The 25,066-nt window shown below is 35.9% G+C and overlaps 1 protein-coding gene across 2 annotated transcripts in view; it reads right to left on the bottom strand.

Annotated features, from left to right (window-relative positions):
* Positions 1-25,066, bottom strand: part of EIF3E (eukaryotic translation initiation factor 3 subunit E) — a 245,498-nt gene that overhangs the window by 97,167 nt on the left and 123,265 nt on the right. For both annotated transcript variants that reach the window (XM_065519531.1, XM_065519532.1), the window contains exon 2: positions 9,520-9,643. The gene's annotated coding sequence lies outside the window, so the exon portion shown is untranslated. The remainder of the gene's footprint in view (positions 1-9,519; positions 9,644-25,066) is intronic.

Here is a 25,066-nt window from a genome sequence, read left to right on the forward strand (position 1 = left end):
TAGGAAAATCACCCAGGGTAGTCTGGAGGATGGATTAGGGGTGAGAGGTGAGAAATAGGTCAGAGGCAAAACAATCATTAAGCTGCTTAAATTGTTCAGACAAGTCAAGTGAGGTGAGGGCATGAATCAAGTTTGTCGAAGTGGGAATGGAGTGGGAGAAAAAAATGATAAAGCTCTAAAAGTTTAAGAGATTATGTTTTAAAATTTTTTATCTAATTCAAAATGTGTTGCATTTTTACCAGCTCACTATTATAATATTAATCTCTTCTAAAACACAGGAAAGATCTTACTTTAGGGAAAAACCAAACCAAAACAAACCTTCACAAATATAACATCCATTATAACATTTCGGGTTGGATTACTTGCTTACATAGTGTGCAAAAGTAATTTCATGTAAATATTTTAATGAGTTTTTTCCATTTTGTGTATTCTTAGCAATGTTACTTATATATTTGAAGATTATGGAATAGATACAGGCAAAATCTAAGTATTCTGGTGCTCTGATGAAGAATATCTTTTCTTACTGCATTACATGATAACTGCACAGATGACCTAGACACAGGTTGCACATGGAGACACCAGTAGCTTTCCAGGTTGACAACTAACTAAGGCTCACCTTCCTGACCCTTGGAAAAGATTACGGGGTAATTGTCAGAACTACCAGAGGTCTTATTAATGTAATTATGTGTATAGTAATATCCATTCATTGAAAACCCAATTAACTAGAACTTTCAAATAATAAGACCTTTTTGACTGAGTGCAGTGGCTCACACCTGCAATTCCAGCATTTTGGGAGGCCGGGGTGGGTGGATCACTTGAGGCCAGGAGTTTGAGACGAGCCTGGCCAACATGGTGAAACCCCATCTCTACTACAAAAATTAGCCAGGCGTGGTGTGTGCCTGTAATTCCAGCTATTCGGGAGGCTAAAGCAGAATTGCTTGAATCCAGGAGGCGGAGGGTGTACTTAGCCGAGACTGTGCCACTGTACTCCAGCCTGGGCTACAGAGTGAGACTCTGTCTCAAAAAAAAAAAAAAAAAAAAAAAAGACCTTTTTTATAGTCCTATGTATAACTCGTCCTCATAATGAAAGCCCCTGTCAAAGCTATAAAATCTTGTATTTTACTTTAAAACAAACCAGAAACATATTTTATTTTTTAAATTATTTTTGTTATCTTTTTAAAATTAAACATTTATATTGATAATTAGAGATTCATATTCAGTTGTAAGAAATAATATAGAGAAATCCCTTGCCTTGTACCCTTTGCCCAGTCTCCCCTAATGGCAGTAGCTTGCAAAAGTGTAATATAACAACCAGGATATGGCTATTGACATAGGGTAGGCCATTTCTGGGTTCTCTATTCTATTCCATCAAACTACCCACATTTTCCTCCATCAATAGCACACCATTCGATTACTATAGCTATATAATAGGTCTTAACATTGAGATAGAGTGATTCCTCTCACTTTATCTTTTTTTTCAAAAATTTTTTAGGTATTATAGAGTCTCATTTTAGTGCCTTTCATATTTGACTTATTTGAAAAATTTGAAATCCAGGTATATAATATATGGCAATTCCTATAAGCCACAATATTTAATTATTATAATCTCATTACTCAAAATTCTGAATAAACAGGATTTTACTTTTAGACCTTTCTTTTAGGATAGTATTACCATAAGCTAGATTACAAAAGCAAGTGATGGGATCTTCTCTGTCAGTATTTGAAAAACATCTATTCCCATTTAGATATGCCATGAATATCTCAGGTCTCATAACTCTAAGATATTCATCCTTTAACATAATTGTAAATGCTAAAAGTTTTAATATGTTAAACCAATAGGGTGTTCTGTAAAATGTTCTGTTTTATCAACCTTTAGCCACATTTACCTACCTATAACCTTTATAAAGCAATAAATAACTGCAAGCACAGAACATGAACAAATCCCAAGACCAGCTTATTGAAATGTAACTTTGTCTTTAAAGAATCTGCTGTGCCATTTACCTTTTGAAAAGAAAGGCCAAAAAGGACAAACAAAGCTTCAGAAATGGAAGCTCTGATATTAAATGTACTTGAGTGTGGCGGATATATCTTTATTCATGAGAACGCATGTTTTAACTGGGGGTGCTCTTTTGTAATTGCCTGATTTAATAAATGGGTCAGAATATCTGAGATAAATCTGCAAACTGTGGAATACACTTGCCAATTACTGAATTTTAAAACAATTGGCATCGTAAAATTATATGCAACCTTCTTTGATATGTGATACAGCTATTTTTTTTTTTGAGGTAGAAGGAGTTTTTATTTTCTCCCAGACAATTGATTAAAATATTCGCAGTGCCTTTAAATAATAAAACAGGCTTTTAACACAGTGATCTTTTACTGCTGAAAAATGAGAAATCTAACCCTATCAGAAATCACTGCAGCTTATAATCAAAAGAAACAATATAAAACAAAAATATCCTCGCCATACTTGGCAATGCTTCATAAAGTCTTTAAGCAAAAAGGGTTTTTTAAAATTTTTATTTTTATCAGCTTTATTGAAGTATAATTGACATAAAACAAACTGCATATATTTAAGTGCATAAAAATAAGTAATAGTCCATAGTAATATATTTTACACTTAAAAGTTTGCTAAGAGGGTAGGTCTCATGTTGTGCTCTTACTACAATAAAGTAAAAAAAAGTGTATAGATTTTGATGTATGCATACCCCTGTAAAACTATCACCACAAGATGGATGATAAACATGTCCATTACCTCCAAAAGTTTCCTTATGCTTCTTTTTATTTATTTATTTAAATTTCAGATTCAGGGGGTACATGTGCAGGTTTGTTACATGGGTATACTGTGTGATGCTGAGGTTTGGGCTTCTAATGACCTGGTCACCCAAGTAATGAGCATAGTACTCAACAGGTAATTTTTCAACCCTTACCCCACTCCTACCCTCCCACTTTCCAAATCTCCAGTGTTTATTGTTTCCATTTTTGTGTCCATGTGTACTCACTGTTTAGCTCTTACTTACAAGTGAGAATATGTGGTATCTGGTTTTCTGTTTCTGCATTAATTTTGCTTCGGATAATACTCATGCCTCTTTTTAATTCTTCCTACCTCTCCTTCCCCAGCCCAGGCTACCACTGATCTGCTTTCTGTCACTATATATTAGTTTGCATTCTCTAAAATTTTATATAAATGAAATTATGCACAGAGTATTTACTCTTTTATTGTTTGGCTTTTTTTTTTTTTTTTAGTTTTTTATTCTGGGATTCATTCATGTTGCTGTATGTATCCATTACTTTTCATTCCTGAAGAATGGATATACTACATTCGCTGATCCACTCACCTGTTGATGGGGCATTTGCATAATTTCCAGTTTTTGGCTATTACAAATAAAAGTGCTGTAAATAGTCGTATACAAATCTTTGTATGGTTCCATTCAAACGTATGTTTCATTTTTCTTGTGTAAATACCTAGGAGTGAAATGACTGGATTGTATAGTAGGTGTGTGTTTAACTTTTTAAGAAGCTGTCCAAAGTTTTTCTAGAGTGGCCGAGCCACTTCAATTTCCACTAGTGGTGAATGACAATTCCAGTTGTTCCACATCCTCACCAATACCTGATATGGTCATTTTCATTGTAGACTCTCTGTTGGGTGGGCAGTGGTATCTCATTGTGGTGTTAATTTGCACTTACTTAATGACTAATGATATTAAGCATCTTTTAATATGCTCATTTCCTATTCATATATTTCTTTGATGAAGTTTCTGTTCTTTTTTTCAAATGAGTTGTTTTCTTATTATTGAGTTTTGAGAGTTCTTTTTATATTCTGACTATAAGTTCCATATTAGATACGTGATTTGCAAATATTAAGTTTCATTTTATTGTTTTCTCTTATGGATTGTGCCTTTGGGAGGCCAAGGTGGGAGGACGGCTTGAGGCCAGGAGTTCAAGATCAGTCTGGGCAACATAGTGAGACCCTGTCTCTAGATAATAATGTAATAATAATATATTAGGTGGGTGTGGTGGTGCATGCCTGTAGTCCCAGTACTTTGCAGGCTGAGGCAGGAGGATCACTTGAGCCCAGGAATTTCAGGCTGCAGTGAGCTGTGATTGCATCACTGCACTCCAGCCTAGGCAACAAAGTGAGATCCTGTCTCAAAAAAGAGAAATATTTGTCTAACCCAAAGCCCAAGATCTCAAAGGTCTTATCTTATATTGATATTTAGAAGTTTTTTAGTTTTAAGGTTTTACATTAAATATTTGATCCATTTTTAGTGAATTTTTGTATATGGTAAAGAGTATGAATCAGAGTAGGTTTTTTATATATGCATATTCATGTGTTTCAGAAATATTTGTTGAAAACAATTATCCTTTTTCCATTGCATTGCCTTTGGACCTTTGTCAAAAATTTGCCTATGCATGTGTGGATTTATTTCTGGACTCTCTATTCTGTTCCATTGATCTGTTTGTCTATCTTAATGCCAGTTCTGTACTATCTTGAGTACCATTGTGCCCTGAAATCAGATAGTATTTGTCTTCCAACTTTGTTCTTCTTTAGTTGGTTACCCAGCTATTATGGCAGAGAATAGAAAACATCTCTCAGTTATTCTAGTTGGTCCTGAGTAGATGGAATCAAAAATTCAGTTCAAGATGGCTCTGTGAGGGATGTGGTCACAGGTAATATACGGTGACGTTTTATTACTTGTATCTTGGACTTTGTTGAACATAGACCATGTTTCAATTATTATGGCTGGAACCCACATTAGTCCAGTTCTTGGTAAATAATAACTACTGTAGACAAGTAAGATACATGACAAGTAAGTGCTAAGTATAACTTTCAGAAGTTACCTTTGTCTTTTGAGTCCCTGATGCATCTAGAAAGAAACTTGAGAGAGTTTTAATGCAAAACCCATTAAAAATTCAATACGATTGAGGACTATTTAGTAACATGAAATGACATGTTTATAAATGAGAAACATAGCTAATCTTCTTATTCAATTCTCTGCAACAATCCTCAGTAGTCTTTGCCATCCTTTCAGCCTCACCATTAGCGTGAGACCATTGTGAGAAGTGATTAAAAAGTGGGTTGTTTCTATGACTTACTGAGTAGGTACTATTAACTCTGGGTCCTTCTTTTCCTTTTTGTGAAACTGACATTGTCAATATACTCTACCTCAGTTGAGTGTGAAAAATATACGAATAGGAAATTCTCTTGGGGCTAGACAGCATTATAACTGAGAGCCTAAACTTTGGATTCAGATGAACTGGCTTTAAATATTGACTCTGCCCTGCAGTAGCTATCTGGCTTTGCTTCTGTTACCAAATATCTCTAAATTTCAGTTTATCACTTGGAAATTGAGGATACTATGGTACATGTTTGTTAGGATTGTTGCAAACATTTAAATTAGATAACGTTTATAAAACACTTGGATCATATGCACCTGTATGCAGGTACTATTATGCACTAGGTCAAGGATTCCCAAACTTGCCTGCACAGTAGCATCACTTGGGGACCTTAAAAAATTTTAAAGACAATTACTTGGGATGAGACACAGAGCTCAATATATTTTGAAACTCTTCAGGAATATTCAACGTGCGCACAACTTGGGAATCATTACCCTAGTTGATTTATATAAATCACCTTAATTTTATAACACTCTATAACTTATAATTTACTTCCATTTTATAGATGAGAAAACTGAGGTTCACACTGAGTGTGTTAAGTAGAGTCATACAGCAAATGGAGCTTAAAGGATTTAAACTCAGGTTGTCAGACCTCAAAATCCCTCCTTTTAACTATTTTGCTATATTTCTTTAAGCAATGTTCTTAGAAATTCAATTTTTAGAAAATGCAATGTATAACAAAAATTGTATTGTAAATACCTGGCCCAGATTTGTGACTAAAGAAATGAGATAATTGGAAACATTTTAATGGCATTCGTGAATGAGTATCATAATCCATTAATATAATCTAACAAAATCAGTGAAAATTCATGATCAGGGTTTCAGTATTAGTATCCTGGAGTTAACTTTGGTAGATTACACACTGTAGCTTTATATGTGCTTTATTTCTTTTCCAGTCCTTGCAGTAGTCAAACAAAGTCCAAGCCACTAGTCAGAGCTTCTACCCAATGTTTTCCTGAGAATAATTCCCAGATGTGCTGCATGTACAATAGCCAAGATAACCTGATGACTAGTTTTTGGAATACTACTCTGTTTGCTATAAAATGCATTCCTATGGGCATGAAATTTACTCTCTACACACCTAATTTAAGATATAGATGAACCAACATCACAGCTCTAGTGGGAACACTACGACAGGTTTTGGTATCTAAGTGGCAGATGGCTCTGAACATCACCATTGACTATTGCTCTTCCAGGCTTATAAACAAGTTACATGAACTGAGCAAAAAATGACACTTCTGCATACATGATGACATAATTATGGGTGTAAACCTAATCTTAGAGAAGAATCCCAAAAGAGCTTATGTCAGTACAAATTGTAAAGACATTGCCATAAGGGTATTTTTTGGATTTCTTTACTTCCATAGCAATTGAAAAGAACTCAATGTTATTTGACAGCAATTCTGTTATTGTGAGAACTTTCTGCTTAAGTAGTAGGCAACTATTCTTCAGTCCTACCTGGCACTTTGAGGCTGAGGACTCTCCAGACTTCATCCACTGAAAGAACAGTGGTTTGTATTTAATGTAACATACTGATGCAAATCGAGAAGTTAATAATACTTTGACATTATGAAAAGTGTTTTCCCACAAGATAGCTCCAAAACCACCAGATGTTATTTTCCAGGAGGCAATAAAATACTCAGCAAGGTTTATTTTTGTTTTAATTTAAGATTTTCTTTTTTACAAAGGGGAAACAGTTTATTTTCCTCTTATGTTTATAAAAATATTACCTACTCTTCGTAAAATATCCAAGCCATACAAAAAGGTATAATGAAGAAAAAAAATCACCTGAAATCTCACTATGCAGTGATAACCTCTAGGTATATAGGTTTTCCTCTCTTCATCCTATCCTCCCCCTTCCTATTATCTTTCTATTTATCTACCGTATTTGTCTTAAAAAAAAAAAGTCAATATATACACATGCATGGGGAAAAAACCCTAATGTTAGAGAATGACATGAAACAAAAAGCAAAGTTCCTTTCTCTGTTCTTTTCCATTCCTAAACCGGTCTTTCAGAGGTTAAATATTTGTTTTCTCAGAATTATTTACACAGATGACTCCAAATAACATGATTTTACTGATATTTTCGTGGTTTATCAACTTTGAATATCATTTATTGACTCCCAGCTGTAGATAATAAAGATTTAGACCAGGCGCGGTGGCTCACGCCTGTAATCCCAGCACTTTGGGAGGCCGAGGCGGGCGGATCACGAGGTCAGGAGATCGAGACCATCCTGGCTAACACGGTGAAAACCCGTCTCTACTAAAAAATACAAAACATTAGCCGGGCGTGGTGGCGGGCGCTTGTAGTCCCAGCTACTGGGAGGCTGAGGTAGGAGAATGGCGTGAACCCGGGAGGCGGAGCTTGCAGTGAGCCGAGATCGCGCCACTGCACTCCAGCCTGGGTGACAGAGTGAGACTCCTTCTCAAAAAAAAAAAAAAAAAAAAGATTTAGTTCACTCATTTACTTCCTATTTCTTTTTCCTTCCTATCAGTTTTAATAATTGTATCACTATTTTGATTTCTATTTGTTACTTTCTAGCTTTAAATATTATACTGAAATTGCTACTGATTATTCCATCAACTGTCAAATTTATCTGTACACTTTTCATGTGAGTAAGATGACGTTAACATTAGTATTCAAACTTCCACCTCTCTTGCCCATTTCTCAAGTCTCACTTTTTAGATTTATCATATTTATTTATTTTTCTTCTGCAAGAAGTCTAAAATGAAGAAACCTTCATTAAACCCTTCTCTTCATTACATCCAACCTGTGTAATATAATTCTGCTAAGCCTTGGTAGTGAGTTACATTTTCATTTTCTTAAAAGTACCTTTGGATGAGCAGAAGTTTCTAATTTTGATAAAGTCCATTTTATCATTTTTTTTTCTTTTATGGTTAGTGCTTTTTATATACCAAAGATTACTCCCTATTCCATGATTGCAAAAATAGTCTTTATGCTTCCTTCTAGGCACTTTATAGTTTTCTCTTTTATTTTTAGATTAACAGTCCACTTAAGGCTAATTTTTTTAAAGATAGGGTCTCACTATGTTGCCCAGCTAATCTTGCACTCCCGGACTCAAGCAATCCTGCCAACTGGACGTCCCAAAGGTCTGAGATTACAAGCATGAGCCACTGAGCCTGGCTTATGTAAAATTCTAATACATTGTGATATATAGGTCAGAATATACAGATATCCAGTTGTTCCAGCATCATTTGCTGAAAAGATTTTCTTTCCCTTATTGAATTGCTGATATATTTGTCAATTGGCTGAATATATGGGAAGGTCTATTTCTGGATTTTCTATTCTGTTTAATTCATCTATTGGCCTTTTCTTAAGCAAATAACACACTGTCTTAATTAATGTAGTGTTATAAGTCTTAAAATCAGTTGTCCTAAGTCCTCCAACATTTTGCTTTTACTTTTTTCAAGATTTTGACTATCTTAGGTCCTTGCATTTGCATATAACATAACATTCCATGTTAGTTTATTAATTTCCACCAAAAACCCATTCTGAGTTAGAAATACGTCAATCTTACAGATCACTTAGGGGAGAAGAACAGCTTTACAATATTGAGTCTTGCAACCAACCAAGGGCATGACATATACATATATTTATTTAGGTTTCTTAATTTCTTTTTTTCTGCTTTGTGATTTTGAAAGTGGAGATATTTTATACCTTTTCTTAAATTTATTCTTATAAATTTTTATATTTTTGACACTATATTATTTTAAAATGTTATTTTCCAATTGTTCATTGAAACAATATAGAAATACTGACTTTGTATCTTACAGCCTTGCCGAATCCACTTACTGGAGCTAATAGATTTTTGGAGACATATAGAATCATGTTGTCAGTGAATAAAATCAGTTTAATTTCTGCTTTTCCAATATTTAGTCTTCATTTACTCATTTCATTATATGTTATATCCATCTTTTCCTGTAGATGTTTTAACATATTTGTCATAGTTATTTTAAAGTCTCTCTCTGCCAATTCTAACACCTATGTCCTTGGTTGGTCACCTTCTATTGAGTATAAGTCACATTTTCCCATTTCATCACGTCTAGTAATTTTTTATTGTTATGCTTTGAGTAATAGGTTGCAGAGACTCTAGATCTTTCTCTGAAAAGTGGTGAGTCTTGTTCTAGCAGGCAGTTAAGTTACAGATAGATTGCTTTTAACTTGGGGAGGTCTGGTTTTTCCTTGTCAAGACAAGTCTATGTTTTAGTCTTGATGCTCTTTTGATGCATGTAGTCTCTATTCCTAATTCAATGGAAAGCCTAACATGTTTACCAAGTCCTTCTAACGTGGTTAGATTTAAACTTCAAAGTTTATCTTACCTGTGGTAGGCAGCCAAAAATCTCTGCTCAGCTCCTTGAACCCTTCCTAGCGTTATCTTCTGTTAGGCTCCTGAGGTTCTCACTGGCACAATTGCAGTTGAGTTGGCCGTTGATTTCGTTTTTACTGTAGAATCAAAATAACAACAACGGCAAAAAAAAGCTGTAATAAAATGTCTCCCAGCAAAGAAAAGCCCTGGGGCCAATGGCTTCATGGCTGAATTTTGCCAAACATTTAAATAAGAACTAATACCAATCCTACTCAAACTATTCAAAAAAACAGAGAAGGAAAACCTTCCAAGCTCATTCTATGAGGCCAGTATTAGCCTGATACTGAAACCAAAGACATGTCAAAAAAAGAAAACTAAACACCAATACCCTGATGAACATTGATGCAAAAATACTCAACAAAATACTAGCACATTTAATTAAACAACATAGTAAAAAGATCATTCACCATGATCAAGTGGGATTTATCCCAAGGATGCAAGAGTGGTTCAACATATGCGAACCAATGAGATACATCACATCAACAGAATGAAGGACAGAAACCATATGATCATTTCAATTGAAGCTGAAAAAACTTTTGAAAAATTTCAACATTTCTTTATCAAAAAAAGCCTAAAAAAACTGGGTATAAAAGGAACATACCTTAATATAATAAAAGCCATATATGACATAACAGACATAACAGACCCACAGCTAGTATCATACAGAATGGGAAAAAAACTGAAAGCCTTTCCTCTAAGTTCCGGAATATGACAAGGATGCCCACTTTTGCCACTGTTATTTGACATAGTACTGGAAGTCCTAGCTAGATAAATCAGACAAGAGAAGGAAATAAAATAAAGGGCATCAAATTGGAAAGGAAGACGTCATATTATTCTTTTGCAGAGGATATGATTTTGTATTTGGAAAAACCTAAAGGCTCCACCAAAAAACTATTAGAACTGATAAACAAATTCATAAAGTTTCAGGATATAAAAATCAACATAGAAAAACCAATAGCATTTCTATTATGTATGCCAACAGTGAAAAATCTGAAAAAGAAATCAAGAAAGTGATCCCATTTATCATAGCCACAATAAAATAAAATACCTAAGAATAAACTTAACCAAAGAAAGGAAAGATTTCTACAATGACAACTATAAAATTTTGATGCAAGAAATTAAAGAAGACACTAAAAACATAGAAAGGTATTCCACGTTCATGGATTGGAATAATCAATATTGTGTGGTTAAAATGTTCATACTACCTAAGCCAATCTACAGATTCACTGCAATCCCTATCAAAATACCAATGACATTCTTCACAGAAATAGAAAACAATCCTAAAATTTATATGGACCCACAGAGACCCAGAATAGCCAAAACAATTCTGAGCAAAAACAGCAAAACTCACATTACTGAGCTCAAATTATACTACAGAATTACAGTAACCAAAACTGCATGGTACTGGCATAAAAATAGATATGTAGAACAATGGAACCGAATAGAGAAACCAAAAACAAATCCATACATCTACCATGAACTCATTTTCAACAAAGGTGCCAAAGACATACATTGGCAAAAGAATAGTCTCCTCAATAAATGGTGCTGGGAAGACTGGACATCCACATACAGAAAATAAAACTAGACTCCTGTCTCTCACCATGTACAAAAATCAAATCAAAATGGATTAAAGACAAATCTATGGCCTCAAAACTGTGAAACTATAAAAGAACACATTGGGGGAAACTCTCTAGGACATTGGTTTGGGCAAATATTTCTTGTGTAATACCCTGCAAGCACAGGCAAGCAAAGCAAAAAATGGACAAATAGGATTCATAAAGTTAGAAGGCTTCTGCACAGCAGGGGAAACAATCAGCAAAATAAAGAGAAAACCCAGAAAATGGGAAAAATATTTGCATATTATCCATCTGACAAAGGATTAATAACTGGAATGTATAAGGAGCTCAAACAACTCTACAGTAAAAAATCTAACAATCAGATTTAAAAATGGGCAAAAGATATGAAGAGACATTTTTAAAAAGAAGACCACAAAGAGGTATTTGAAAAGGTGCTCAACATTGTTGATAATCAGAGAAATGCAATCAAAACTACAGTGAGATATTATCTCATGACCATTAAAATGGCTTATATCCAAAAGAAAGGCAATTAACAAATGCTGGTGAGGATGTGGAGAAAGGGAACCCTCATACACTATTTATGGGAATGTAAATCAGTACCACCACTATGGAGAATAGCTTGGAGGGTCCTCAAAAAACTAAAAATAGATCTATTGTATGATCCAACAATCACACTGCTAGGTGTATACCCAAAAGAAAGGAAATCAATATAGCAAAGAGATATCTGCACACCCAATGTTTATTGCAGCACTATTCACAATAGCCAAGATGTGGAATCTAGGTAAGTGTCCATCAACACATGAAAGGATAAAGAAAAAGTGGTATACATATACAATGGAGTATTATTCAGCCATAAAAAAGAGTGAGATCCTATCATTTGGAACAACATGGATGGAACTGGAGGACATTATGTTAAGTGAAATAAGTGAGGCACAGAAAGACACACTTTGTATGTTCTCACTCATTTGCTGGAGCTAAAAATCAAAACAATCGAACTCATGGAGATAAAGAGTAGAATGAGGGTTGTCACATGCTGAGAAGCATTGTGGGTGTTGGGGAGTGGGGTTGGATAGTAAGTATAAAATATAGTTAGATAGAATGAATAATATCTAGTCTTTGACAGCATAACATGGTGACTTTAGTCGACAATAATTTATTATAAATCTAACAATAACTAAAATAGTATAATTGGATGTTTGTAACACAAAGAAATGACAAATCCTTCAGGTGGTGTATACTCCATTTACTCTGATGTGATTATTACACATTGTATGCCATACCAAAATATCTTAAGTAGCCCATAAATATATATACCCACTATGTACCCATAAATTTTTTTTTTAAATCAAAATCTTAGGAGTAAATTTAATGAAAGAGGTAAAAGATCTGTTATCTAAAAACTATAAAAATAGAAGATGACACAAATAAAAGATATCTGGTGTTCATGAACTGGAAGAATTAAGATGTCCATACTAACTAATGTGATCTACAGATTCAATGCCACCCTATCAAAATTCCAACATTGTTTTTTACAGAAATAGAAAAAACAATCCTAAAATTCATATGGACCCAAAAAAGACCCTAAATACCCAAAGCAGCCGAGCAAAAAGAACAAAGCTCAAGGCGTCACACTACCTGATTTCAAAGTATATTACAAAGCTATTATCATCTAAACAGCATGGTAATGGCATAAAAACACATACATAGACCAATAAAACAGCATAGAAAGTCCAGAAATAAACCCATGCATTTACAGTCAATTTATTTTTGATAAAGATGTCAAGAACACAGAATAGGAAAAGAACAGTATCTTCAATAAGTAATACTGGGAAAACTGGATCTTTATATGCAGAAGAATTAAATTGAATGCTTAAATTTCATGGATCATGAAGTAAATGTTTTATGTGTGTTTAAATGAAATTCTTTATTTTCATTAATTTGCTTAAAGATTACACATGTATTAGAGTTCTTTATTTTCTTTTCATAGGGAAATAATTTTATTTGCAAGGTAGTCTTAGATTTTTCATTCAAGTATTTATTGCTAGGTAACAAATTACCTAAAACTTAATTGCTTAAAACAAAATATAGTTCATTTGTCCATGGTTCTGTGGATCAGGAAGTCAGGGATTGGCTAGGTAGCTTTTCTTCTTCATGAGGTGTCTTGGTGTCATGAGGGTGCTGGAATGGCTGGAGGTCTAACATAGTCTCACACATATGGTGCGAGATTTGCTGATTCCTGACTGGGAACTCAGCACTCAGCTGTAGCTGTCATCAGAGACCTTGATTTTTCCCCACAGAATTCTCTCCATGTGGCTGTCTGGGCTTCCTCAAAGCATAGTGACTGAATTCACTGAAGGTGCATTATAAGCAGTAAAAATAGAAGATGTATAACTTTTAAGGCCCAGCTTCAGAAGTCACAAAGCATAACATTTGCCATTGATCAAAATAGGTACTAAGACTAGTGCAAATTCACTGGCAGAGGAACTAGGCAAAGCCCTCATGACTAATCACCTCTTAAAACTCCCACTCCCAATACCATTACTGTGGCAATTAAATTTTAACATCAGTTTTGGTGAGGACATTCAAACCATAGCAGTCATATTCCAAAAGAGCATGTCAAATGGTTATGTGTTATGATATATATACCCATTTATATATATAAATTAGAAGGCTGTGCAGAAGTCTTCTAACTTTATGGATTCCATTTGTCCATTTTTGCTTTGCTTGCCTGTGCTTGTAGGGTATTACACGAGAAACATATATATGTGTGTGTGTGTTTGTGTGTGTGTGTATCTATATATATATAAACCTATATGTATATACAGGTTTTCATCTATAGCTCCTGGCTCCTAACCCCCATAGCCCTTGTTACAGTCATTTTTTAATAATATTGGGTGTGTTAGACTTCAGGGACAGGCCTATGACCTTCTCCTGCCTGCCATTCACCTGCCCCAAGGCAGGACTCTACTCTTGCCCTGCCTTTCTGATCGTGAGTCTTAAGGCCCTCCTCAGAGGGTCCTGCCCTATACCCTGGGGGAAGGAATGCTGATGTCATGAAGTTCCATAAAAACCCAAGAAAACTGGGTTCAGAGAGCTTCAGGACAGCTGATCATGTGGGGGTTCCTGGAGAGTAGTGGGCCCAGGGAGGGCATGGAGCTCTATGTCCCTTCCCCATTCCTCACCCTACACATCTCTTCATCTGTATCCCTTGTAGTATCCTTTATAATAAACCAGCAAATGTAAGTATGTGTTTCCCTGAGTTCTGTGAGCCATCCTAGCAAATTAATCGAACCCAAAGAGGGGGTCATGGGAACCCCAACTTGAAGCCAGTGGGTCTATTGGGGGAACTGGCCTCCGATATTTCAACATAGGTTCTTTTCTATTTTCCCTATGTGTCAGCTGCTCTGAGAAATAAAGGGAAAGAGTACAAAAGAGAGAAATTTTAAAGCTGGTTGTCTGGGGGAGACATCACATGTCGGCAGGTTCTGTAATTTCCCTGAGCCGTAAAACCAGCAAGTTTTTATTAGCAATTTTCAAAAGGGAGGAGGTGTATGAATAGGGTTTGGGTCAAGAGATCACACACTTCAAGGGTAACAAAATATCACAATGCAAATGGGCAGGGCAAGGTCACAAGGCCAGGGTGAAACTAGTATTACTAATGAGGTTCCCAGTCCCGCTGTGCAGGCATTGTTACTGATAAACATCAGGAAGAAGGGTTTGAGAGCAGACAACTGGTCTGACTAAAATTTACTAGGCAGGAATTTCCTAATCCTAATAAGCCTGGGGGTGCTGCAGGAGACTAGGGCGTGTTTCATCCCTGTCCACAACTGTATAAGGTAGGCACTCCCAGAGCGGCCATTTTAGAGGCCTCCCCGGGAATTCATTCTTTTCCCAGGGCTGTTACTTATTAATATTCCTTACTGGGGAAAGAATTCAGCGATATTTCTCTAACCCGTTTTTGGCAATAAGAGAAATATGGCTCTGTCCTGCCTGGCTCCCTTGTTATCTCCCTTGTTCCCTGAACATCACTGTTATCCTGTTCTTTTTTCAAGGTGCCCAGATTTCATATTGTTCAAACACACATGCTTTACTAACAATTTGTGCAGTTAATGCAATCATCATAGGGTCCTGAGGCGACACACATCCTCAGTTTATGAAGATGACGGGATTAAGAGATTAAAGACAGGCATAGGAAATTATAAGAGTATTGATTGGGGAAGTGATAAATGTCAATGAAATCTTCACAATTTATATTCTTCTGTCACGGCTTCAAAAGTTCCTCCGTTTGGGGTCCCTGGCTTCCCGCAACAGGTCAGAAGTTCCAGAAGCTCAGATTTGAGACTGGTGTCTGAAGGGAGCAGGTGCAGTCTTGTGAACTGAGACCCTGGCCTGTGGAACCTGACACTCTCTCCAGGTAAACAGTGTCAGAATTGAATTGGAGGACATCTAGCTAGTGTCTGCTGCTTGGTGTTGGGAGGAGAAACCCATACACATATTTGATCATGGCAGTCTTCTGTATTGATTGTTGTGGTTGGTGTGAGAGTGGAGGAAAGATGCGGCTTGAGAGTTTTTCCCAATATAATGGGTGCTATTGTAACGCTCTTTGGAAACACAGTCCACTCATGCTATCTAATGCTCTTCCTAGTTTACTAAAAACTTTTTATTTTGAAAAATCTCAAAATATATAATACTAGAGAAAACAGTATAATGTACATCATGTATGTGGTCTGTGTTTTCTTAGGTTCTTTATCTATTTAGCATACATTTATCACAGGACAAACTTTTTTTTTAAAATTTTTTATTTGAGATGGAGTCTTGCTCTGTTGCCCAGGCTGGAGTGCACTGGTGTGATCTTGGCTCATTGCAACCTCCACCTCCCAGGTTCAAGCGATTTTCCTGCCTCAGCCTCCCAAATAGCTGAGACTACAGGCATGTACCACCACACCCAGCTAATTTTTGTACTTATTAGAGACAGGGTTTCATCATATTGGTCAGGCTGATCTCAAACTCCTGACCTCAAGTGATCCACCTGCTTCAGCCTCCCAAACTGCTGGGATTACAGGCATGAGCCACTGCGCCCAGCACAGACCAACTTTCTTATCTATATTTTCTTTCCTGTGTTCTCAATGCTCTGGCATTTGGGGCCTTACATACCTGGGGAGAGACTGCCCTTCCCAAGACCTGTTAATTCTTTATTTTTTTCTTTTTTTTGAGATGGAGTTTCACTCTTGTTGCCCAGGCTGGAGTGCAATGGCATGATCTCGGCTCACTGCAACCTCCGCCACCTGAGTTCAAGCAATTCCCCTGACTCAGCCTCCTAAGTAGCTGGGATTACAGGCATGCGCCACCACACTCTGCTAATTTTGTATTTTTAGTAGAGATGGGGTTTCTCCACGTTGGTCAGGCTGGTCACAAACTCCCGACCTCAGGTGATCCGCCTGCCTTGGCCTCCCAAAGGGCTGGGATTACAGGCATGAGCCACCACTCCCAGCCGAGACCTGTTAATACTTAAAGGTCATAAACAACTTACTTGGGAGCATGACTCTTATATGTAAACCAACCATCTCTTTATTTCTCATGCATTAAGCCAATATTTCCCCTGCTCAAAATCATCCCAAGGCCAGGTACCAGTCAACTAGAGACCATCTCTATAGCTCGGAGCCCACCAGAATTATTCAAAGTGGCCAGTCTTAAGCTGTTTACTCTGCTATACTTTGCCTTTTCCATGGAAACCCCAAATAAAGGCTCTGGGCTAGATTTTTCTCTTGCTCCTGTCTTCTGCCTCCTGACCACACTGGTGCTTCCCCTATGGCCCTGTGTGGCATAACATGCCCCCTCCTTTCAGAAAATTAAGTAATAAAAATCTTTCCATGGCTTTAGCCTTTTTGTGCCAGCACTTAGTCACCTCCATAAATTAAAATCCCTTGGGTACAAATGAGACAGTATATATTACACAGTTTCAACAATCTAGCAGTTAGCAACTCATAGCCAATTTTGTTTCATTTAAATACCCACATTCTTTTCTACCCCTCCCCTAAAATATTTAGAAGTTAATTCTGAGTCTCATATAATTTTATCTGCAAATATTTCAGTGTGTGTGTGTGTTTATATATGAATGTATGTATCTATGCATATTTTTCTTCAAATATCTCAATATCATTATCTCAGCAAATAATTTTTAAACATCAGAAATATTCTTACAAATATTTTCAATTGTCTCATAAATGTAATTTTTAAAAATTGTTTTTTTAAATTAGGTCCAGGCTGGGCATGATGGTTCATGCCTATAATCCCAGCACTTTGAAAGGCCAAGGTGAGGCAGGAGGATTGCGTGAGCCCAGAAATTAAAGGCTACAAAACCACCTTTGCAAAATTATGACTGAGACAGTGAAAGAGATCTAACTTAATTGACTCCATCTTGCTTCTAACCTCCAGGCTGTCCTTGTTCATTCCTGGGTGTAGGCCGAACTAACTTTGGGAAAAATTTAGTTTATAGTGTAAAACAAAGACATTCCTTTCACAAAGCAGACCTCCTACTTGCTTGGGGATTAGATTGCCTTTGTAGGACTAACATTAGCCACAAGATTAGAAATTATGGTTTGGGAGTTATGCAGCTGGAAGCTACAAGATCCTGACCCTCCTTAAAATGCTCCTAAGATCAGTGCTTGAGATCTTTTGCAGATCCTGTACTTGATGGATCAGCTGGCACCACCCCGATCAATCAACTTGCTCATCTGACCTTGTGGCCCCCCCACCCAGGAACTGACTCAGCACAAGAAGACAGTTTTGACTCACTATGATTTCATCTCTGACCAATCAGCACTCCAAGCTCACTGGCTTCTCCCCCACCCACCAAGTTGTCCTTAAAAACTCTGCTCCCCAAATGCTCGGGGAGACTGATTTGAGTAATAATAAAACTGATCTCCCACACAGCCAGCAATACATGAATTACTCTTTCTCTGTTGCAATTCCCCTGTCTTGAGAAATTGGCTCTGTCTGGGTAGTGGGCAAGGTGAACCCATTCGGTGATTAGAGCTACAGTAAGCTGTGATTATACTACTGCACTCCAGCTTGGGCGATGGAACAAGACCCTTTCTCAAGAAAGAGAAAAGAAAAGAAAAGAAAAGAAAAGAAAGAAAAGAAAGAAAGAAAGAAAGAAAGAAAGAAAGAAAGAAAGAAAGAAAGAAAGAAAGAAAGAAAGAAAGAAAGAAAGGAGGAAAGGAGGAAAGGAGGAAGGAAAGAGGGAAAGAAGGAAAGAAGGAAGGAAAGAAAGAAGGAAAGAAAGAAGGAAAGAAAGAAGGAAAGAAAGAAGGAAAGAAAGAAGGAAAGAAAGAAGGAAGGAAAGAAAGAAAGGAAAGAAAGAAAGAAAGAATAAGGATTCAAATGAAGTCTACATATTACAACTAGTTGATATGTCTTTTTATTCTCTTTTTAAAATACAGGTTTCTTTTTAAGTTCTTTTTATTGAACATTTCTTCTTCTTCTCTCTCTCTCTCTAGAGAGTCCCTAGTAGTCTTTGATAACTTCATTGCTTTCTGCTTGACAAGATGTTGCAGGCTCATCAATACATTTCCTGTTTCAGATCTGGAATTACCCATCTATCCAAAGAGTGCTAGTTTCTTTTTTTTGGAAAATGGTGCTAAGACACCATGTTCTGTGTTTTAAGGATGCTTATTGACACTAGGTTTGTTGTTTCTGAAATTTTGTAGTAGACACAATTAGAAAACTAGAAAAAAGTTAAATACATTTTTAAAAAATAGATGAGTTCATACTGATGTTTTTAATTCAAATTTTGGGCTAGAGAGATTTTCCTTAACCTCTTATAACTTAATGTGTATCTTTTTCTATGCAAAAAATCTCTTATGCCAACATAATTACTCATTTGCTTTTGTACACTACAAAATAATAATATAAATTTAGCTACACATAATATGATTAATAAAATATGTCAGACCTTTCGTTGCAGATCCTTTGTCCTTGTTCTTAGGTCATGTAATTTGAAAGATATAAAGTCAAATTACTGTATTTTAAATCACTTGACATAGTTCCTCCGTGTATGTTTATGTTAGTAAACTAGGTATGTTACACTCATTTGTTTCTTGACTTTTTTTTTTTTTTTTGAAACAGGAACTCACTGTGTCACCCAGGCTGGGATGCAGTGGCACAACCATGGTTCACTGCAACCTTGACTTCCTGGGCTCAAGGGATCCTCCTGCCTCAGCCTCCCAAGTAGCTGGGACTACAGGCAGGCATCACCATGCCTAGCCAATTTCTCTAATTTTTTGTAGAGATGGGGTCTTATCATGTTACTCAGGCTGGTCTGGAACTCCTGGGCTCAAGTGATCCTCCCACCCTGTCCTCCCGAAGTGCTGGGATTATAGGTGTGAACCACAGCACCTACCCCACTTGTTTCTTCAACTTTATTTTTTATTTTTAAAACTTGATTTTCCCTCTCAACTTTATTTTTGTCTTATAATTACATAAAATATTTACATACTTCCAAAATCAACTGTATATAGTAAGGAATTTTCAAAGAAATTCATATTCTATTTCCATCCTCTCCACTCTATTCTCTTTTGCTGTTGTTGGTAACCATTTGTATGGTTTATGATTCCCTTCTTTCATTTTCTGTTTTTTAAAAAATAGACTTTTTTTTTTAGAAAGACTGTTCTTTTTTAGAGAATTTTTAGGTTTATAGTAAAAATGAGCAGTAGGCACAGTGATTTCCCATATCCTCCCTGTCCCACATTCGCACAGCCTCCCTCACTATCAAAATCCTGCACCAGAATGGTACATTTGTTTTAATCAATAAAACTACTTTGACCCATTTTCACCCAAAGTCCATAGTTTACATTATGGTGTGCTCTTGGTACATTCTATGGGTTTTTGACATAGAATGACCTGCACTCATCATTTTACTCAGGACAGGAATGTCATACAGACTAGTTTCAATGCCCTAAAAATTATCTGTGCTCTACCTATTTATCCCTCTGCATCTGCCAACTCCTGGTAACCATTGACCCGTTTATTTTCTTTACAGTGTTGCTTTTTCCAGAGTTTTATATAGTTGAAATCATACAGTATGTAGCCTTTTCAGATTGGCTTCTTTCACTTCGTAAATTGCACTTAAGTTTCTTCCATGTCTTTTCATGGCTTGATAGTGCATTGCTTTTTAATGCTCAATATTATTCTGTTGTCTGAATGTACCAATGTTTATTTAACCATTCACCACTGAAGGACATCTTGATTGCTTCCAAGTTTCAGCAATTATTAAAAAAGCTGTTATAAACATTTGTGTGAAAGTTTTTGTATGGACAGGACTTTCCAATTCATTTGGATAAACTCTAAGGAGTGATTGCTGAAGAGTATGGTAAGATTTTGTTCAGTTTTGTAAGAAACTGCTAAACTGTTTTCCAAAGTGGCTATACCATTTCATATTCTCAGCAGCAATGAATGAGAATTCTTGTTGCTCTACGTTCTCACCGGAATTTGTTGTTTCTTCCTCACTTTCATAAATGTCAGCATATCATAAACACTCCTTTTAAAACTTGATTACATCCTAGAGATCATAATATCTAGAGATATTACTCATTCCTTTTTATAGCTGCAGAGTACTCCATTGTGTTGATGTAGGATGGTTTCATTTAACCCATCCCTGTTGATAAACATTTGGGTTATTTCTAGTCTTTGCTATTACAAATAGTACTTCAGTGAATTCCTTGGGAACCTAACTTTGTGAATTTTTGCCAGTATAACTTTGTGGTAGATTCCTTGAAATGGGATTGCTAATTATGCATAATTTTGCTATGTATTTGTACTCTATAGGAGTGGTAACATTTTGTATTTCCATAAACAGCATATTAGGGTTCCTGTTTCATCACAGCTTTGTCAACAGAGTATGTTATCAGACTTTTGGATTTTCTCCAATCTGATAAGAAATAAATAATAACTCAGTGAAGTTTTAAATTGCACTTCTATTGGTATGACTTGGGGTAAAATATTTTCTTACATTTAAGAGCCATATATATTTATTTTCCCTATAAGCTCTGTTCTTATTTCTAGCTCATTTTTGTCATTTTTTTAGTTTTAAAAGTTTATATATATATTTGAGATAGCAACCCTTTATCTGTGATGTATGTTGCAAATTTTTATCCCAGTTAGTCATTTGCCTTTATTTTTACATGTTTTAATTGTCACATTTAAAATTATTATCTAATCAAATTTATTATTTTAATTGCTTCTAGAGTCATAGTTTTCTCCACTTTCAGGCTATAGAAAAATTCAATTGTGTTTCCTTTTAGCACTTATTTAACCATAATAGTTTCATGGGGCATAAGCAGAAACTTTTAAAATAAAATACAATACAATAATATAGAATAGAAAATAATAGCATGCATTGCACATAACAAAGTAAGTATTAAAAGAGCTTGAAAGTTTTCATTCCCATATAACAATAAGAAAAAGGAACTGAACAAACTGAAAATCAATTCTTCTTAGATTCATCAGAGAATTGATGTGAAAAGATAAATTGCTTCCCCCCAAAACTAAAGGGACAGACAGGTGGATATAGAGAATCACAGTTTACCAGGAGCAGAAACTCAACAGGAGAAGCTGGAAGCTGGAGCCATTATTGGTAGGTATATTTTAAACTGTAATTGATGAATTGCTGGCTGTTCAGTGTAGACTAGTTTGAGTTAAAAATTTCAAGCATCCAATGTTAAGTGGACTTCCACACACTTGTGAGTTTTACCTCCAGGAGCCCTACCATGTTCTCATTGTAAAGATGGAAGAAAAATCCCCTCATGCAGGAAGAAGGAAGAGTAATTGTTTTAAAAATACATCCAGAGTTATCTGTTCCTCTTAAGAAAACCTACCCTCAAGGGAAACTGTTTACCAGATCCTAACTGGCTGAGGTTTTTCTAAACCATAACCTGCATGGAGGAAGGGAACACCCAACTCAAGCTCACTATAAGACAGACTTAATCATAGGACTCAAATGCTTTCCCTCCTTGGGGATTACAGCTCAAAGAGCTGTAAGTCTCAGGCCCTACTGAAGGAGTCTCTATGAAAACTCAGACAACAGCGGAGGCAAAAGCAAAGACACTAAAGGAAATGTCAGCCTCTGACTCCACAACTACAATAAACAGTAAACACAGCCTAATTCCTAGTCAGATAAATATTAATATAAAGTGAGTATGGTTTTATAATAATTTTAAATGCTTAGTATATATTAATATAGACATAGTTATGAATGTGTTATTGGATTGTGACTTAAAGTGTATTTCTTACTGTGGATCACAGCAAAAAATGTGGAAAGCTGTTGGCCTAGAGAATCTCTTGGCTGTGCTCTCTCGAGAACCAAAGGCTACTAGTACCTACAAACGTATTACCCATTCAAGCAAATAAAGAATGTATTCTGTGTCAGTGAAGACATGGACAATGTATGTTCATGAAACTTATTTTATTATTTTCATTCATACAGTGGGATCTCATAATCTGGTACTTGTCAACCAGAACTTACTCAAACTCCTCAAATCAAGGCAAGTCCTTAGTGTCCCAGCAATGCTTCTTTTTTGCTGACTGTGATATCCACTGAGTTAGTAAAAGACACCAAAGATGCTAGAGGCCCTGTGACCCCAACTGACAGGCTTGTCCTCATTCTCCTTGTGCTAGCCATAGTCTCTGTAACACCACCGTCTCTGAAGCATGCAGAAGTTTTCAGGTATAAATATGTCACATAACTTATATATCCTTTAGCACTAAGCCACTCAGCAATTTAGTCTCCTTAAGGCACTAATGTTGTTACTCTCTTGTACTGCTTACATATGTCTATACCTTTGTTCTGGCTCTTAGATCTCACTCATCTGTAAGATCAAATTCCTCTTAAGTCAAACTCCCCTATGAGATTGTAAAGATTTCTATCTAGCTCTCCTTCTATTTATCTGTCTCCAAGTGTCCAAAGATTTTATTTCCAGAACCATTCTTTTTAACACAAGAATAATTTACTACCATAAGTGTATTAGTTAATTATTTCACAAGCATGAATCTTGACAGACTTGTTACATTACGAGCTCCTGGAGTAGATGGTCCTTTTTAAAATACTCTTCAGTAGTAAACAGATTGGCATACAGTTAGTACTCAATACATACTTATTCAGTAAGTGGATTCACGGACATTTCAATACATTAATTCTTTAACAAGGACAGTTGTGGACATATATATGTTAATCTCTTTTCATTTCTATTATTTTTATGAATATGATGAATTATTTACAAGTTCCCAAAACTAGCAATTCATGAGATGGGACCAGTACTTATAACTATGTCTTTCTAGAATTTTAAAATAACTGATGATGCTAGCACTCACAATTGCAAAAACATTTAGAAAGATGAATGATGAGGTTAGTCAGCCCTGTCATCAGATGACAGACCTTCCTATGTAAGACTATTTAGATACTTCCTTCTGCCATGTGGAGTTTCTAATTAACTCTGGAACTCATAATCCCCTGGGGTTTTGCTACAACATCCATCAATTCAGTTCTTCTCTCAGTGATGCATGGATACCATTCAAAATATATTTATAAGTATAATTCCTTTGTCATTTTTCCACATAAAAAGTAATCTTTACTACAGGATGAAGAAAAGTCAAAGAACAAACAATATATAATTGAGTTCCACGCCAAATGCAATTTCTTAAGACTTAAGTTGTATACATTAAGCAGTCAATCTCAACCATTCAACTTTGGCAATTCCTTTTTTAAATCTGCGAGGCTCTTCCTTAAGTATCAACATCTTTGGAATCAATTATCCATCTTCTAATATATTCTCGTATTTCTTTTAGATTTGGAGTCCATAGATACTTCCTAATTAGTTTGGCTTTTGATTTTTTGTTTTATTTTCCTTAGAGAAAGGAAAGTACCTGAACAGCCTATCAAAATCTTCCGTATCCCACTAAGTCTAGGGTCACTCCTTTTGGTTTTAGGTTGAAACTGCTGCCTAAGTAGCCAAATAACCAAGCAGCTGAACTAGTAGCTCCATAAATTCTACCTACATGTAATTCTGATTAAGAATTTATTTAGTTATGTACATTCAGACCCTTAATTGGTTTCTTACATAAACCAGGCATTTTTATAAACATTATAATTCTTCCTTTTTTATTTTCCATAACAAATTCATTTAGAACTTGGGTTAGCCAGCTTTTTCTGTAGTAATAAACAACCCTAATATCTCTGTGACTTATAACAACAAACATATTACTTGCTAAAGTTTGAGAGAGTGGTAGCTCTGCCCAGTCTAGCTGAGCTTGGTTGAGTGAGACCTTGGCTTCATGACAACTATCTTTTTACTCCATAGCCCAGGCTGAAGGAGTAAGCCACTGTCTTGGACAAGCTGTTCTCATTCTGCAGGGCAAAATCAAGAGAGTTAGTACTATGCTGAGTGAAATATGCAAGCACATTTAAAATTTCTACTCAGATATTCTAGTGGCCAAAGAAAGTAATATGACCTAGACCAAAGTCAGTGGGGCAGGAAAACAGATTTTGCTCACAATGAAGGATGGCAAAGGTACAGAGGGAACGAGTATTTGTGAAGTAGTGAAATCGACCACAGCCTTCTTCTTCTTAACAAATGTTCACTTCCTTCCTGTAGGCAAAATGTAATCACTTTATCCCAAAGATCCAAAGTCACATCCAATCAGAGGATCTAACTTGAAATCCAGGATCTTGATAATACCTCATGCCCAAATGTAGCTATGCAATGGTGAAAATTCCTATTCCAAAGTCATATAAACTAAAAGACTTACTATTTGAACTACATATATGCAACATAAAATGAGAAAATCCGTAATAAAGTCTCGTTTAGACACAGGAAGGATGGGAGAACCCAGCAATCACTGGGTCCACAGCAATTCTGGAGTTCCATTGAG

This window comes from Macaca fascicularis, chromosome 8 (genome assembly GCF_037993035.2).
Source record: "Macaca fascicularis isolate 582-1 chromosome 8, T2T-MFA8v1.1".
NCBI lineage: Eukaryota > Metazoa > Chordata > Mammalia > Primates > Cercopithecidae > Macaca > Macaca fascicularis.